The 16417-nt window shown below is 44.7% G+C and overlaps 1 protein-coding gene and 1 pseudogene across 4 annotated transcripts in view; both read left to right on the top strand.

Annotated features, from left to right (window-relative positions):
• The window catches only part of TRPM3 (transient receptor potential cation channel subfamily M member 3), a 948117-nt gene that overhangs the window by 751393 nt on the left and 180307 nt on the right, over positions 1 to 16417 (top strand). The window lies entirely within an intron of this gene.
• Positions 2565 to 15805, top strand: LOC133771883 (chromobox protein homolog 1-like; annotated as a pseudogene).

The raw sequence follows: 16417 nt of genomic DNA, 5'->3' as shown, positions 1-16417 counted from the left end.
TAATAAGAAGTTGGAGCTAGAAAGGGGAGGCAACTCTGCACACCCAGGCAGACCTCATCACAAACCACGTCCTATTCTTCCAGGGGCCCAGGCATCTCTCCCCAAAAACACATTTAGGATGTTTTTCCTCACACCTCTCACCCCATCCCAACATTTTATTCATTTCAGCAAGGGGTTGAGTTAAAGGATTGTTGCCCTTGTCTTGATGGATCGGCCTGATTGTTGCTCTAAATGATGGCCAGCTGTGTTTATTGCAGTAGGATTTCAGCCCTAGTACTTTCACCTGCCAACACAAAGGTGTAAGGAGGAAGCCCAGTTGAGAGAAAATCCTCAGAAGCAAGGATTATGAATACAGATTCCAATCTCTGCCTTCTCCATTGCAAGCGTCCTGTGAATCAGGACCTCTTCTCTTCCCAGTACCCAAGGGGAGACTTTGTCCACGTGTGTAAGTTTCCTTCACTAAAACTAGGTCTCAAAATGGCAAGCAAGAGGGGTGGGCATTTCATCCAACCAGTAAGATGCCTGCGTCACATGTTGGAGTGCCTGGAATCCATTTGTGGCTCCAGTTCCTGGCTTAAGGAACTGAGATGCCACCAGCCATGTGGAAGCCTGGGTTGAGTTTCCAGGTCCCAACTTCAGCCCTGCCCAGGCCCAGTCCACTGTGGGAATTTTGGGAGTAAACCCATAGATGGGAGTTCTCTGTGTCCCGCTATCTGCCTTTCAAGTTAATATTTTAAAAACTAAAAATAAAAAGCCACAAAAAAAGGCAGCATCCCAACCCACCCCATGTTCTTTCTGCTATTTAGTCCCAGGAATGAACAGGGCATACAAAACGTCTCCCATGCCAGACTAGGATGCCTTTCATTATTGGTCTAAACTTAAAATTTGAATCAAGGCATCAGAGGGGTTAAAGAAGCAGCACAAAGCATTCTAAGCGCTCGACTTCATTAAAAAAAAAAAAAGCAAACAAAAAAATACTTCTACTCCCCTCATTTAGTCTTTTCAAAACTCTGTGCACTAATTTACAAATGCATCCCAGCATTTCTGTGAGGTTCTTGATCTTCACGCTCCAAAAGCAGCCCAAATGAAAACTTATTCATGGTGGCCACCAAAATTCCTCGTTAGGTCTAGTAAGGTTCACTTATTTTTCTCAAAATAAAGGAAGGGTAGTACAATGAATTCTTGTGCTGGAAATTGGCTGGAATTCAGCATGAAAGAATTCCAGACAATGGACCCAGTCCAGTTTTCTGTGTGATCCACAAACCCCTAGAAGGTCCTATGCCTTACTAAGGACAAACCCAATGTCAGGACCTACCCCAAGGTTGTGCAGTCTGTTGCAGGAGAAACTAATTGTGGATGAGCTGGAAAAAGTTCTAGACCCTGAATGCACGTGAACTGGTAACTCTGCTGCAAGTAACCCAGTCAGATCCCAAGGCCTCACGACAGTACTCTTTGGTTTCCACTGACTTCCAAAACCAATTCAGATTAAGAATCTGCTCATGGCACAAACCCGTGGAGCTCTGAAATCTGACAGAATTTAACTCATGACCTCCAAATGCTGTAAGAAAAAGGGGGCCTAACAGGCTCAGGGGTACCTACGCCTCATTGCCTGATGCTCCCGGGGTCGCTGGAGCTCTGCTTCACACCCTATAAACCACACTAAATATGCTTAAAAGATGAAACTGCTTAGACCTATTCAATGTAGTAGAGTTTACTGGGGGAAAAAAGTAACATTTTTTTTGACCATCAGGCAGCTCCCCAGGCCAAAACAGTCTCTGAGAAAGCCAGCCAATAATGTGATCAGACAGCATTTATAGAAAAACAGAAGACATAAAGAACAACTTAATTGGCTACAGTTTAGTCAATCTGCTAGTCAATTCGGTGCAGCTTGAGTCACTCGTTGGTTACAGTTTAATTAGTTAATTGACTACAGGGCCTCCTGCAAACAACCAAAGTTCAGTTACTGTGATAAAACCTTACCAGTTTGCTCCATCAGGCCCAGGTGCCCAGTCCAAACTCACAGCTTCCTACAAATTGTATTCAGCCGCTGCCTATCACCAGTGACCAAACTTGCTCAGCAAACCCCCTGATGGTCACAAGGGCAACCACCTTTTACAGCTGAGAAAGGACCGTTTAGGCCAAATGGCTGAAAGTTTAGAAAAACAGTTCTCTCCCACATATCTTTGGGGAGATAGAGAAATGATCTTTGAGATAAATACTGCATTGCACCTCAATGCCTTTCCAATTTTACCCAAAATCACCTTAACATGCTTTCAATTGGAACCTTTTAAATGAAATGGTGGTGGAAAGAGTGTTTCGCGAACCCTCAGTTCAGTTGGGGTTCTAGTTCTGAGCACCTAGCGTCCCCGCCCTATGGGGAAGTGAAGGGAGACTAGCGTGGGTGTTAAGTGTGGGTTCACAGGACCCCTTTCCCTGGAAGATGACCTAATGCCTAGATGTCCAACCCACAACCCAGAAGACTTGGTTATACCTGCAAATGTTCTCCGGGTTCCTGTTGGCCCATGTCCTCTGGCCAGGGCTAGGAGCCTGAGCTTGTGTTCTCCATGGTGTCCCTAAACCCTCTGGTTCTTCCGATGCAAGGCATAGTTCAAACCCAGTACCCAGCAAGAGCAGGAAGCAAATTCAAAGACTTCATTCACATTCCGTATGGACCAGGCACTGGAACACGTCCTGAGAGCTGCCCTCCAACCCAGGTTACGCATAGGGAGCCACACACAGGCAAGGCAGCAGAGCCTTTTATAGGGAATAGGGTGTGGGTCTCTTTAATTCTTGGTCGATGCCCGGATGTTCCGTTCAGGAAGGGGCAAGAGAGCAGGAGGGCCAGAATGCATGTGAGCCACTTGGGGCTGGTAGAGTATAGAAACTGTGTCAAGAGTGACTGAGCCCTGCTTCCAGCATAAGAAAGCTGACCTTGAATCAAAATGGGTGACAAAGGAGTCAGCGCTGTGGCATAATGGGCAAAGCCGCCACCTGCAGTGCCAGCATCTTAGAGGGGCACCAGTTCTACTTCGAATCCAGCTCTCTGCTATGGCCTAGGAAAGCAGTAGAGAATGGCCCAAGTGATTGGGCCCCTGCACCCACATGAGAGACCCGGGAGAAGCTCCTGGGTCCTGGCTTCAGATCAGCACAGCTCTGGCCGTTGCAGTCATTTGGGGAGTGAATCAGCAGATGGAAGACCTTTCTCTCTGCCTTTCCTTTTGTAACTGCCTTTCAAATAAATAAGTAAATCTTAAAAAGAAATAAAATAAAATTATGTGTTTACTATGGAGGGTGCCAAAGCTGCATTGCTCCCTTAATAATGTTTCCCAACTGCTCAATTTGGGGTCTCTGAAAACTCTTCTAGATGATTAGACTATCACGGCTCTGAGAATAGGGATGATGCAAGCCTTAGCAGCTTCCTGCTTCAAATCCAGATCTGCCAGCAAATATGAGAAGTCTTCAAGCACTTCATGAAAAATAAATATAAAAAACCACGTGAAGATTTCAAATTTTTACACCAAAAATATCTTTTTTTTTTTTAACAGGCAGAGTGGATCGTGAGAGAGAGAGAGACAGAGAGAAAGGTCTTCCTTTTTGCCATTGGTTCACCCTCCAATGGCCCCTGCGGCCGGCGCATCGCACTGATCCGAAGCCAGGAGCCAGGTGCTTCTCCTAGTCTCCCATGCGGGTGCAGGGCCCAAGCACTTGGGCCATCCTCCACTGCCTTCCTGGGCCATAGCAGAGAGCTGGCCTGGAAGAGGGGCAACCGGGATAGAATCCGGTGCCCCAACCGGGACTAGAACCCAGTGTGCCGGTGCCGCAAGGCGGAGGATTAGCCTGTTAAGCCATGGCGCCGGCCCAAAAATATCAAATTTTTAAATTCCATTTTTTTGTAAAACCTTTCAAATTGACTTAGTAAAACACTGGCAAGTTATTTAATCTCCAGATGCTTTAATTTTACCCCCCCCAAATTGAGATAATATTTACATTATGAGATTAATTATAAGCATGAAATGAGTTAATAAATGCAGAGAACATCATAAGCACTCAATAAATACTTTTATTGTAATTGATGTCTATATAATATTTTATGTTTAATAAAATAGTTTTCACATGATGTTGATATTAAAATCAACCTTGCTAGGGCTAGCATTGTGGCATAGAGGGTGAGGCTGCTGCCTGCAGTGTCAGCATCCAATATGTGTGCAGGTTCATGTCTTGGCTGCTCCACTTCCAATCCAGCTCCCTGCTAATGGCCTGGGAAAAGCAGTAGAAGAAGGCCCAAGTGTCTGGACCCCCTGTACCCATGTGGGAGACCCAAATGAAGCTCCTGGCTCCTAGCTGGAGCTTTGCTCAACACTAACTGTTAAGGCCATCTGGGGAGTGAGCTAGTAGATGGACAATCTCTTTCCCTCCATCGTTCTCTGTAACTCTGACTTTAAAATAAATATACCTTTTAAAATAATGTCAAAAGTAAGATCAGCCTTGCTGATGTCAGTATGTTTTCACAGGGTAACCAAGACTCAAAGATACTGAGTGAAACAGGCCCAGGGTCACTTACTTAGTGGCAGCCCTAGAATGAAACCAAAAACATCTTTTAGCAAGTTCTAGGCTCTTTCTACTGAATGTCAGATGATTCCATATTCTGAAGGTCAGGCATCACTAGGTTAAAACTCATTTCACATTAGGATTATTGTCTGGAATAATCTGTATGAATATGCATTAGACTTTGAAATTCCTGGAAGGAAAAGACCTTTTCACTTGCCACTCCTGGAATGCCTTCTGCCAGTGGGCACCAGGAATTATGTTCCTTCAAATAAAATGCAAGCACAGTGTCCAGATAAGCCCATGGTCTTCTCCCAAAATATTCATTGAAATAAAAAGAAATTTGGGGGCAGCATTGTGGCACAGCAGGTTAAGGGGGCACTGCAATGCTATCACCCCCTGTTGGAGTACCAGTTTGAATCCATCTCTATTCTAGCTCCCTACTAATGTACCTGGGAAGCTGACAGAAGCTGGCTCAAGTGCTTGGGCCCCTGCTGCCCAGGTGGGAGACCTGGATGGAGTTCCAGGCTCCTGGCTTCAGCCTGGCCCAGCCCAGGCTGTTGTGGCCATATAGGCAGGGCCAGCAGTTGGAAGAGTCTCTCTCTCTCTCTCTCCCTCTCCCTCTCCCTCTCCCTCTCTCTTTCTCTCTTTTAAAAAAGTATAAATCTTTTTTAAAAAAACAAATTTGAAGGAAATGTCATTAACACAATTTCTTGCCTTGACAACCAGTAGTAATGACACCTTTCATTTTACAATGTACAATGTACAATGTATAATAAGGCCTTAAAATAGACAAAGTTTTGTCTCATTCCCTGTGCCATTCAAACTGCACAAGATGGGGCAAGAATATGTCTCTTTTTCACCTAAGCCGAGCAGTGACACAGATTGGAGAAGATGACAAAAGTGGAAAGCAAATGCCCACTATGCAGGCCTCCAAGTTTTTCTCATCACCAATGCAAATGAGCAGAATTTCAGTGCCTCTTTTTTAGTCAGTCATCAAAAATATCGGTCAATAGAGGAAATGACAAAACATGGGAAGCACTCTCTTTTACTAAGGAAAATAATTCATAATACATATAAGTGATACCCTTGAAAACATAGAACTTTGTGATTTTACTCCTATCAAGAGCTGACCCACTAAATGACAAGACCACTGGTGGTTTGAGTCCCAGTGCTACAGAGATATTCCTAGAGACAGGAGGGATTCCTGGCTATCCTGCCTCCACTCTGCATTCCCACTTCTCCTCCCTAGGGCAGGAGCTCCCCATGCCTGCCTCAGCTGTTCCTCTCTACCTGGCCTCGCCCCCATCAGTCTGGCCACCTCAACTCACATGTGACTGCTGAAGGGCTCCTTCTAAAGAGCAAACTCACAGATGGCACCACAGATAGCTTAGGAGCTGATTTTAGGGGGGATGTAAAATCCTGTTTTCAGACTTGTGTTTCTATTTGCATGTACATAGGAAATAATTATAATAAAACACACACCAGGGCTATTAAGCCTAAATAAATAGAAGTTTTAAAAAGATTCAATATAGGCCGGCACCGTGGCTTAACAGGCTAATCCTCTGCCCTGCGGAGCCGGCACACCGGGTTCTAGTCCCGGTTGGGGCGCCAGATTCTATCCCGGTTGCTCCTCTTCCAGGCCAGCTCTCTGCTGTGGCCCAGGAAGGCAGTGGAGGATGGCCCAAGTGCTTGGGCCCTGCACCCGCATGGGAGACCAGGAGGAAGCACCTGGCTCCTGGCTTCGGATCAGCGAGATGCGCCAGCTGCGGTGGCCATTGGAGGGTGAACCAATGGCAAAAAGGAAGACCTTTCTCTCTCTCTCTCTCTCTCTCACTGTCCACTCTGCCTGTCAAAAAAAAAAAAAAAGACTCAATATAAAGAAATGGATTTCACCATACTGTTGGTCTATAGATACAGCCAAAAAGTGAACATTGTTCAGGTTGAGCCTCTATCCCCTAAAAATCTAAAATGCTCCAAATTCTGAAATTTTGAGCACTGACATGATGTCACAAGTGGAAAATTTCATACTTGACCTCCTGTGATCAGTCGCAAATAAAAGGCAGGCATACTGAAAACGCCATGTCAAATTACATTCAGGTCATATGTCTAGGGTGTGCATGAAATATAAATTTCATCTTTAGATATTTCATCCTCAAGATATTCATGATATATAAGTATATGCAAATTTTCCAAAATCTGGAAGAAATTCCAGTTCTGAAACACTTCAGAGCTCAAGCATTTCAGATAAGGGACTATCAGCCTGTAGAAGAGTGGCTGTAGGCTGCAACGAACTCAACTTTGGAGTTAAGTTTCAGTGCTGTAAGCTGACACTCAAGGCCCTCCATGACTCGGACCTCATCCACCCTTCCAGTTACTATGAGGAGTAATCCCTGTCCTCTAGCCTACCTAAGTTGAATTTTCTAAACAAATGAAAATGCCCCACCTTTATGACTTTGCTCACAATATTCTGTGTCAAAATGTTCTCAATCTAGAACCCTCCACCTGTATCCACTCTGCACACTGAGTGTAAAGGCTGCCTCCTTCCTGGCCTCATCTCATAAACCCACAGCAAAGAATAATTGCCCTTTAAAGGAACTGGGAGTTGACTGGTGGGGTGGCTGAGGAAAGATGTTGAACCAGGATCATGGTCCCACTGAGCAACACAGAAACCCAGAAATGAAAATTGACTTAGGGATACTGTAATATATATATGCAATGACAATTAGCCCAGAAGTTTGCTCATCCAAACAACTTCCTGTGGTAGACAGGGCAGTTGTTACTCCATGAATATTATTCCTGGTGATCCCAGACTCAAAGATATTGAGAGAGTTGCCTAAATGTACACAGGCAGCAGAGCTAGGATGAGCCCAGAGCTTCTGCAAACAATAAAATAATTTGCATTGTTTTTTAAATTATAAACATTTTAAATATGGAAATCTAGAAAACAGGTAAGAAAGTTAAATAACTGTGATTGTATTTTTGCACATTTTTAATGTTTCTATGCATTTCTACATAGCTGAGGAAATTGTTTACATATACTTTTATGTTCTGGATATTTTCACTTAATAATTCAGTGATTTTTTTTTGATGTTACTAAAAATGACTAGCAGGTTGAAATATTCTAGAAATTTATTTATTTTTTAAATAAAAAAAACATGAAAACTTGAAAGAACAAAAGGAAAATGATACAAGCTGGAGTTAAATATGCCAGATTGGAGACCACTATAAGGAACTCAAGAAAATTTTTGGAAGGGAATTAAAGATAGGGCACTGAGATTCCCAGGAAGCCAGGACCAGAATAGGCTCACAGCACTGGGAGAAACAGTGTCACAAAAGCATTGGTTTGTAGGAGTTTCAATCTTGCTTCTTTTACTAGTTGCAACCAATAGCCTATCAAGAATAAATAGACCGGTGCCACGGCTCAATAGGCTAATCCTCTGCCTTGTGGTACCGGCACACCGGGTTCTAGTCCTGGTCGGGGCACCGGATTCTGTCCTGGTTGCCCCTCTTCCAGGCCAGCTCTCTGCTGTGGCCCAGGAGTGCAGAGGAGGATGGCCCAAGTGCTTGGGCCCTGCACCCGCATGGGAGACCAGGAGAAGCACCTGGCTCCTGGCTCCGGATCAGCGCAGTTCGCCGGCCGCAGGGCGCCGGCCACAGTGGCCATTGGAGGGTGAACCAACAGTAAGGGAAGACCTTTCTCTCTGTCTCTCTCACTGTCCACTCTGCCTGTCAAAAAATTAAAAACAAAAAAGAATAAATGTTTGATTTTAAGAAATAATTACCTTTCCCTCCTCTGGATCCAAAAACCATTTTTTCCCATAAGTATCCATAACACTAATCACAGCAAATAACATTTACTCAGCCCCAGACAAAATGCAGTGTACCACACATTACCTCATTGAATCCATAGGAGACTGTCTCCATACTGGAGTGAGCACATGTCTTGTTTGCCTGAGACAGACCAGGAGGTGCTTGGGGCCCAGCACAAATGTCAGTAGCACTCCTCCACTTCCAACAGTATCCCAACGGGGACTAAGAGTTATGTGGTCACCCATGTGTTACTAGCATTTTACAGATGGCAGAACCAAGGTAGAGTAATTTCCCATGGTTGCACAGCTAAGAGGGACAAACATGGATTTGGACATAAGCAAAATGAGTCCCAGAACATCCTCTTTGTAGCCTATGTTATCCTACAAAACAACACTCAACATAAGACAAACAGCAGGTCTCATATGTCTTTGTGTCCCCTTATGACATGTACTCAATATCTTTCTACATAAATAAAGGTGGCACAATTCAATGAGAACAAATGGGTGTTTTCTAAATCCTCCACTAGGTAAGGATTTTGTAGGTGTCCTATCTTTAGCCTTAACAGCCCTATAAATCCTTGATTAGTTTCCTACGTATACAGAGACAGAGCACAGATTCTCCAATACTCTTATTTGCACTGTGTGAGAAATAAGCAAGTCCATCAATCTTCTTTCAGATAGTAGACCAAGCCCTACAAGCACCAGGATGGATTCTCTAGCCCTAGCCCATAGCTTCCTTCCAAATGGGACTTTTTCACTTACACAAAGACCCCTGTTTTATCTCCAACAGATCAGCAGTTCTTAGCTTAAAGTCCATGAACAACCCACAGCCTTTAGTGATATCAGGGAACCCTCTGCAGATATATGAAAGATTCTGAGTGTACGTGCTTATTAAGAGAAGAATGTCTACAGTTCTCAGATGCACCCTCCACCCTGCCCTGCCCCAGTATCCATAACTCTGAAGAGTTAAGGACCAGTGCAGGAGGCAGCTCTGCATGGCGGCAACTAAGAATCACAGAAGCTATAAATGCTGCCTTAACCTCCTCGTAACCCTCAGAATACTATTACACCACATCTGGAGAAATACTGAACATTCTCTGAGCAAGTGTGGGAATCTCCATATTCCTCATTAGCAGCTTTTGTTGAGGTAATCTCATTCATACTAAATAGTCAATCATGCACTTATGGAAATCATCAGCTTACACATGGGCTATCATCCAAGGATCTATTTACAAATCAGAAACCATTTGCTCATAAAGTAATGTCATTTAGTAAAATTCTCATCTTCTGTGATGAGTCTACAAACAAGAAACCAAGAGATACAGTAGGAAAGAAAAAAGAAATGGCCACCCTCTTCCTTAGCACAGGATTGACCCTGGACAAAGTGGCTTAATAGGCAAAGCTTGTTTTTAATATCTGCTCTCTCCCCTGCAGCACTGTTCCCAGAGCTCCCCCCTCCCCACTACCCAACTCCTGTGCATGCGTGCACACACACACACACATACACATATCCTCTTTGGATATCCCAACAGAATTTCCCCTTCTTGTTTCTTCAGCGTTAGCCATCCCCCATCTCCAAGAATTCCATTTCCTCACTCCTAAACAATTGAGCCAGAAATCTGGGTGCTAGCAGTATTACTGAGTTAACATTCATTGGTGTGGGACTGATAGGTCATTGACATCTGTAATACTCGTGAATTTTTAACACAGGGCACATATGTATCCCATAGAATTGTCGCTTATGGTTCAAGGTTGTAGGACAAAGTGAAGAGGAAAATGCAGGTGGGAATGTCAGGAAGTGATAGGGATGTCATATAGACCATGAAGTCTTCTTTACAATCACCTCCTGGTGCCATCTCTCCTATTCAAATCATGACGCTGCTTCCTACAGCACCTTCACGGCTCACGGCAGGGAGAAACCTGAATGCTGAATGTGTAAGACCCAAGGCCACCCTTCCTCTGGTTGAAATTCCTTTTAGTTTTCTAACCTGCCAGTCACAGGACTAAAGTTTGAAAATCACTACTCCAAAATAGTTGGTTCTACAAATTGTGTTCAGACCTGAAAGTTTTGTTGTATTTTTGACCCACAAGATTTTGAGTGAGTGGAGAGTTGAGGAGCGACTGAGGCTATGTTTTTATCTAGAGTATTTTTAATCCACATGTCTGAGAATCAGGGACTGTCTGCTTTCTCTTCTCTGCTAAGCAGGGTGTATACAATATCTCCTATTGCTTGAACCCATTAACTCTTCCTTCTATATTAGTATTTATGCCTCTTGTTGTTAGAAGTGACACTTAGATAACTAGTACTCAAACAGTATGTTTCACTTTGTGTTTCTATGTAGGTGCAAACTATTGAAATCTTTATACTAAATTGATCTTCTGTATATAAAGAGAATTGAAAATGAATCTTGATGTGAATGGAAGGGGAGAGGGATTGGGAGAGGGGAGGGTTGCGGGTGGGAGGGAAGTTGTGGGAGGGGGAAGCCATTGTAATCCATAAGCTGTACACTGGAAATTTATATTCATTAAATAAAAGTTAAAAAAAAAAAAAAAAGGAAGTGACACTTAGGCCGGCACTGTGGCTCAACAGGCTAATCCTCTGCCTTGCGGCGCCGGCACACCAGGTTCTAGTCCCAGTCGGGGCGCCGGATTCTATCCCAGTTGCCCCTCTTCCAGGCCAGCTCTCTGCTATGGCCTGGGAAGGCCGTGGAGGATGGCCCAGGTCCTTGGGCCCTGCACCAGCATGGGAGACCAGGAGAAGCACCTGGCTCCTGGCTTCGGATCAGCACGATGTGCCGGCCGTGGCAGCCATTGGAGGGTGAACCAACGGCAAAAAGGAAGACCTTTCTCTCTGTCTCTCTCTCTCACTATGCACTCTGCCTGTCAAAAAAAAAAAAAAAAATTGGCACTTAGTAAATGAACATATTCGCCGGTGCCATGGCTCAACAGGCTAATCCTCCGCCTTGTGGCGCCGGCACACCGGGTTCTAGTCCCGGTCGGGGCACCGGATTCTGTCCCGGTTGCCCCTCTTCCAGGCCAGCTCTCTGCTATGGCCTGGGAAGGCTGTGGAGGATGGCCCAGGTCCTTGGGCCCTGCACCCGCATGGGAGACCAGGAGAAGCACCTGGCTCCTGGCTTCGGATCAGCGCGATGCGCTGGCCGTGGCGGCCATTGGAGGGTGAACCAACGGCAAAGGAAGACCTTTCTCTCTCTCTCTCTCACTATCCACTCTGCCTGTCAAAAAAAAAAAAAAAAGTAAATGAACATATTCATCAAATTCCAAGGTTTCAGCTGGACCCATTAGCCCAATGTTGAGCACCTTCCACCCCACAGCTCATCCTTTTGATTTACTACATCTCTTAACCAAGCCCAAATCTTAATCAGAGAAAATTATCCTAATTGAAGAAAGACAAATTGTGCAAAGATTATTGCTGTCAACATTATCTATCATTCATCTTTGGATCCTACCTGCTTTACATAGCTATCATTTGCCTGGAAGAGAATTCAAATATTTTATTTGCTTAATCTCCTTCATATTAAACAGTAGGAAGGCACTTGAAAAAGTCTAAGGAGTAACAAAATTAAAAGATACAGTTTTTTGGTGCAAAAGTTTTGAAGCCTATGCATAATTTTTCATAAAACACATTACCCATCGACTTCCCAGAGACTCCTCGTATGCATGGATTTCAAACGTTTTTGCACCAAAATTATGTTTTAATTCCATTTTCCATGAACTTTTTGAAATAGCCTCCTGTTTCCCTTCTTTTCATCTTCTTAGGTTGCCTTTTCTCTTCATGTTTTCTTAATTCTACTGCCTAATTGCAGTGTTTGTTATGGGCACACGGCTGTCAGCTGTGCACACACCTTGCTCTGGAGCTGGACTCTCAAGTTCATTTTCATAAGGATGGACCCACCTTGGACTAAACTGTACTAGCCACATACCTGTGGGCCATGACATTGGCTCATGGCAGCCATGTGGTTGCAGTCTTCTTAATTTCACAGGAACGTAAGCACATGTAGAGGGCTCAGGTGTTTAAAAAAAAAAGTCATAGAGTAGCAGTTCTCAACCTTGGCTGAACATTAGAATCATCTGCAGAGCCTGAAAAGCTGCTGAAACATGAGTGCCACCCATGGAGAGGCGGATAAAATCGGCCTCAGGTGCAGCCTTAGTGTGGATGATGTTAAAAGTTCCCCAGGTGTGACTTTCTGACATAAGGAAATTCTTACATCAGTTCCCACTTACACACTGTATTTCCCACTGTGTCTTTGGACCTGAGAAAGTGGTGATGGGCTTCATTTTTCTGGAAAATGGATTAAAAGTTCACATACGAAACCCCTCATTTTCCAAGGATACCACCAAAGGAAGCACCATTTCACATAGCAGGCAGAGCTAGTGAGGGCTGGAGAACACAGAGCAAACTCAGTCCAGTGGGTCCCAACTGACTGGAGGTTCGACATGTCCACACCTTCTCCCCACACTTGGCCACACCTGACAGGTGGGTAGAATGTGTGGGCCAAACTACCACACTGTGAGCTCCACACACACCAAAGATGAGCCACTCAGTGATAAAAGGCAGAAAGGAGGGAGAGCAAAGGAGGAGGAAGAGGAGAGGGGAAGAAAGAGTTCACTAGTACCCAGAATGCTGGCTGCTTTTGTAACTTTATCTTCTTTTTTTTTTTTTAATTTTTTTTATTTTTTACTTTTATTTAATGAATATAAATTTCCAAATAACTTTATCTTCTTCACAACACTGAGATGGATGGCATTCCTACTCTCAGAAACCAAAAAGAAGTGCTTGGAGATAGTAACTTACTCAAGGTTCCTTAGGTCTGCATGTGGCATGGTCCCGCCTGCATCTGGCAGGCCAGGCTTTCTGCTAACGGCCCACTGAAAGATAGCCTTTCTAGTTCTAGTTGCTTTCTTGGTTGCTGTTGTTGAACTTGAAAGGCAGAGAAATAGAGCAAGCTTCCTTCTGCTGGCGGACTTCCTAAATGCCCCCAATCGCCAGGGTTGGACTGCGCCAAAGCCAGGAGCTAAGAACACATTCTAGATTTCCCACGTGAACCATTACCACTGCCTCCCAGGGTCTGCATTGGCAGGAAATAAGAGTCAGAGACTGGGACTCAGACCCAGGTACTCATACAGGGACATTGGTGCCTTAATCAGAATTTTAACTGCCATGCTTAATGTCTACTCCCACTGCCCTAGTTTTGAAGGAGAAATCTGAAGCAAAGGCATAGACTCTCTAGGTAACAGAATAAATTTCTCTTTTGCTGATTCCCACCAACCTGGTTTCGGCTGGGAGGAAGGTTGGGTCCCTGCCCAAGGGGGAGTAGGGATTCCAGCTCTCAGCCCTCCAGGGAGAAGCAGTTTGACCTGAGCCAAGCAGTGGGGTTTGAGTCATCCTGGCAACATGCCAGCTTCCAAGGGCACCTGGGTCAGTTTTATCTGAAGGACAGCAAAACAGAAATCCCACCAGCAGGTGCAGCATGAATCAAAGATTGCTGTGTGAGTCCATTCATCAAGCTTCCCCAGGCTGTGGGCTAGAGCTAAGGGTAGGGATAGCCTTGACTATCACAGAAAATAGAGAAATGTTTATAATAACCCATTCAATCAGGGAGAAAACTTAGAAACAAATTCTGAGAGGGCCTTCAAAAAGATCATAGAAAATGTGTATACGAAAAAAAACTATGCATGGATTTCAAGATTTCTGCACCAAAATACACTTATCTTTTAATTCTGTTTTCCACAAACATTTTGAAGTCCTCTTACAGAAAACTACTGCACAATAACAAAATGATATGATTTTGTTCCAGAAACAGGCGAATAACCAGAGGAAGAAACTTCTTACAGGGCAGCCTCTCCTTGCAGCAGGCTCTCAGGAAAGACTCACAATACTTTCACCTTGTTTCTCTCTCCTTGCTCTTGTCTCTCATCTCAGCCACCATGGTGGTCTTGTAGTGACTCAACTTCATATGAGTCTTGTTTGGGCTCACAGATTTGCTAACCCCTTCCTTTTGCTGAAAACCCTTGCAATCCACCCTATATGCGGCCAGCTCCTTCTCATTCTGCTTCTCAGCTTGAACACCACCTCCTCCAGAAAGGTGGCCACTGTTGTATAAAGTAGCCCCCTTCTTTCACTCTCCTATTCCTTTCCTATGGTACTTACTTCTGTTTGCGTTTTTTTCTGTCTGTAACCAGTGCTCCAATATGGGATGCCCATGTTGCAATTGGTGGCTTAACCCACTGCACCACAATACCAGCCCCTCTCATAAATGTTTTTTTAAAAAAAGAAACTGAAGTTTGAGAAACTAGATTTCTTGCCTAAACCAACACTATAACTGAAACAGCAAAAATTCAAAACATGATGTGTCTAACTCCAAAACTTGTTTTCACTTTTTTGTGACACTAAGGAAAAAAAGAGGTGTTTTTTTTTGGGGGGGGTAGATTTTCTTTCTAAAGAACTGAACAGCAAAGCTTCCTGTTGATCTTTCTTGTGATACTTTTATTTGTTCATTTCTCCTCTGCATGCCTTCGCATTGCCAGAGACATTCATGTTCACTGGCCAAAACACACACACACACACACACATACACAGGGAAAACACTTATTGGAGGTGCCACTTTTTGGAAATAATGAAGTCAGAAAGAAGTCACTGAATGGCAAGCTCCTTGCACACAGCTCCTGTGGAAATCTCTAATACCTCAATTCTTTTTGTTTCGCTAAGGGGAGGGCCATTGGCCAGGGCCTGCATTATGCCACTTCAGACTGTGGCTACCTGGCTTGTTGCTTTCTGGGTGCCACTCGCCTGGTCGACCCAACGCGACCCCAGTAGCACAACCCCGATTCTTCTAGAGCTCTTGGGTGCTGCTTTGAGTAGCGTCACCCTTTACACCAGAAAGCTGGTGTGCACTATGGGGGGGAAAAACAAAACAAGAAGAAAGTGGAGGAGGTGCTAGAAGAGGAGGAAGAGGAATATGTGGTGGAAAAAGTTCTTGACCATCGAGTTGTACAGGGCAGAATGGAGCACCTCCTAAGTGGAAAGGTTTTTCGGAGGAATACAACACGTGGGAACCAGAAGGGAATCTGGATGGCCCTGACCTCATTGCTGAGTTTCTGCAGTCAAAGCAAACAGCACACGAGACAGGGAGGCCAGCGCCAAGCTGGTTCTGATTCTGAAGATAAGGGAGAAGAGAGCAAAGCGAAGAAGAAGGAAGAGTCAGAAAAGCCACGGGGCTTTGCCCAGAACGGAGTATCGGAGCTACAGACTCGAGTGGAGAACTCATGTTCTGATAAAATGGAGAAGCTCTGGGGAGGCTGACCTGGTCCCTGCCGAGGAAGCCAAGGGCAAGTGCCCACAGGCTGTCAAGGTCATTTCCATCTATGAGGAAAGGCTGACGTGGCACTCCTACCCCTGGGAGGACGACGACAAAAAAGACAAGAATTAACTCCCCTGAGTACCGGCCCCGGTCACATGGACTGTGGGTTTCTAGTGTGGAGGGAAGAGGTCCTACTCGTCCGGACACCACAGAGGTGGCTTGGGAAGATGTCTTTGAAGAGCCAGTACAGCTTCTGTGCCCAGCAGCAGCCCCTGTGCTTTAAGCTGTCCCAAGCTGTGTAGTTCACACAGCCATCCCAGCGGAGGGGAAGAGGCAGAAGTGTCTCAAGGCCGCCCGTTCTGTGCTTTGCTGAGAGAAGTGAAGAGTCTCTATGAAGGACTAAACTTGCAGAACCTGGTGTATGGGAGAACCAAAAGATACTGTAGGTCTTCAGAGAGCATCTCCACATCCCACAGCCTTCTTCCCGATGGTGTTAACTTTACGTTTTTACAGCGTAGCGTCACTAGTTTTTGGTTCTTACTGTTGTATTATTTAGGGGTGGGAGGGATGGGATAGGGAGAAAGGGAAACTGGTTCGATCATTTTGATTAAAATTTAGGGCCTGATTGGGGTAATGGTAAAAGAGAGAACAACTAACTGAAGATTTCAGTTCTATGTCCAGGATATTTTATCTTTTTTAAAAAAATGCCATTGACACCATAAATGGGCACTGCAAGAGACT

The sequence above is a fragment of the Lepus europaeus genome, chromosome 12 (assembly GCF_033115175.1).
Source record: "Lepus europaeus isolate LE1 chromosome 12, mLepTim1.pri, whole genome shotgun sequence".
Classification (NCBI taxonomy): Eukaryota; Metazoa; Chordata; class Mammalia; order Lagomorpha; family Leporidae; genus Lepus; species Lepus europaeus.
Note: the sequence above shows the minus strand (reverse complement) of the source record. Positions and strands in the feature narration are given on the sequence as shown.